The sequence below is a fragment of the Nematolebias whitei genome, chromosome 9, assembly GCF_014905685.2.
Source record: "Nematolebias whitei isolate Nwh7 chromosome 9, NemWhi1, whole genome shotgun sequence".
Classification (NCBI taxonomy): domain Eukaryota; kingdom Metazoa; phylum Chordata; class Actinopteri; order Cyprinodontiformes; family Rivulidae; genus Nematolebias; species Nematolebias whitei.
This window is the reverse complement of record NC_056506.1, coordinates 51104532-51106614: the sequence shown is the minus strand read 5'-3', so window position 1 is coordinate 51106614 and position 2083 is coordinate 51104532.

Sequence of the window (2083 nt, the reverse complement as noted above, 5' to 3'; positions counted from 1 at the left end):
GTGTGTGTGTGTGTGTGTGTGTGTGTGTGTGTGTGTGTGTGTGTGTGAGGCCGAACCCAACAGTGATTATCAGGATTAGACTGAACAAAAGGGCGGACATGATGATGTTCAGCTCAGACAGCAGTGAGTTTCTCCTGCTCCGCGTGTGTGCTGAGGTCAAAGGTCAGCGAGAGTTTTCTCTCAGAAGCAGAAAGTTGTTAGATTCTTAAAGATTAGATTTTTTTCCTGAGGATCCAGTTTAATAAATAAACTCAATTCAGTTCTCTTCAGTTTATTTCTTCAGCTCCAAGTCACAACAGAAGTCGTCTCAGGGTCTGAACAGAAACATTCATCTATAAAATAATAATTGAACATTATTTATCTGGAGAGGAGGTTCTGTCAGATAGTTGAACCTCGGATTCAGGAGCAGTGCGGTTTTTGTCCTGGTTGTGGAACACTGGACCAGCTCTACACTCTCAGCAGGGTCCTGGAGGTGCGTGGGAGTTTGCCCAACCGGTCTACATGTGCTTTGTATCATGATCGGCTTCCGTGTGTAGAACCCAAAGTGCAGGAAGACGAACGAGGCTCCAGTAAATAAGTAAAATAGTTTATTAATTAAATAAACAAAACAAAATGCTGACGGGGCAGCTAACTTACTTATTGGAGGACACGAGGAGAGACAGGTCATGAAGCCTTAGGACAAGGACTATCCAGAGACACTGACAAGACACCAAGGGGCTGAATATATACAGACACTAACAAGGTGAAATGAGTGACACCTGCGGTGATTAGAATTAGACACAGGTGCGACAGTGCTGGAACACAGGAGGAGAAAAGCTGAGGGGTGACAGGCAAACATGAGGGAAAACACAACATGTAACACAAGACCCCAGAAACCCTACACTTTGTGGACTTGGAGAAGGCGTTCGACCGCGTCCCTCGGGGGGCCCTGTGGGGGGCCCTGTGGGGGGCCCTGTGGGGGGTACTCTGGGAGTATGGGGTACCGGGCCCTTTGATACGGGCTGTTAGGTCCCTGTATGACCGGAGTCGGAGCCTGGTCCGCATCGCCGGCAGTAAGTCGGGCTTGTTCCCGGTGAGAGTTGGACTCCACCAAGGTTGCCCTTTGTCACCGATCCTGTTCATAACTTTTATGGACAGAATTTCTAGGAGCAGCCAAGGTGTTGAGGGGATCTGTTTTGGTGGCCTTAGGATCTCGTCTCTGTTTTTTTTCAGATGATGTGGTCCTATTGGCTTCATCAGGTCGTGATCTGCAGCTTTCGCTGGAGCGGTTCACAGCTGAATGTGACGCGGCCGGGATGAAGATCAGTTCCTCCAAATCCGAGTCCATGGTCTTGAGCCGGAAAAGGGTAGAGTGCCCTCTCCGGGTCAGGGAGGAGGTCCTGCCCCAAGTGGAGGAGTTCAAGTATCTCTGGGTCTTGTTCACGATTGAGGGAAAAATGGAGCGTGAGATCGATAGGCGGATAGGTGCAGTGTCTGCAGTGAAGCAGGCGCTGTACAGGTCTGTCTTGGTGAAGAGAGAGCTGAGTCAAAAGGTGAAGCTCTCAATTTACCGATAGATCTACGTTCCCACCCTCATCTATGGTCATGAGCTTTGGGTTGTGACCAAAAGAACGAGATCTCGGATACAAGCGGCCGAAATGAGTTTTCTCCGCAGGGTGTCTGGGCTCTCCCTTAGAGACAGGGTGAGAAGCTCGATCATCGGGGAGGGACTCAGAGTAGAGCCGCTGCTTCTCCACGTCGAGAGGAGCCAGTTGAGGTGGCTCAGGCACCTGGTTAGGATGCCTTCTGGACGCCTCCCTGGTGAGGTGTTCCGGACATGTCCCACCGGGAGGAGGCCCAGAGGAAGACCCAGGACATGCTGGAGGGACTATGTTTCTCTGGTCTGGGAACACCTCGGGATTCCCCTGGAGGAGCTGGACCAAGTGGCTGGGGAGAGGGAAGTCTGGGTCTCCCTACTTAAGGTGCTACTCCCGCGACCCGACCCCGGATAAGCGGAAGAAAATGGATGGATGGATATCTGAGGAGCAGCTTTGAGTTTAACTCTCATCTTGAACAAGCATGAAGGCGACAGTGGAAAGAAAAA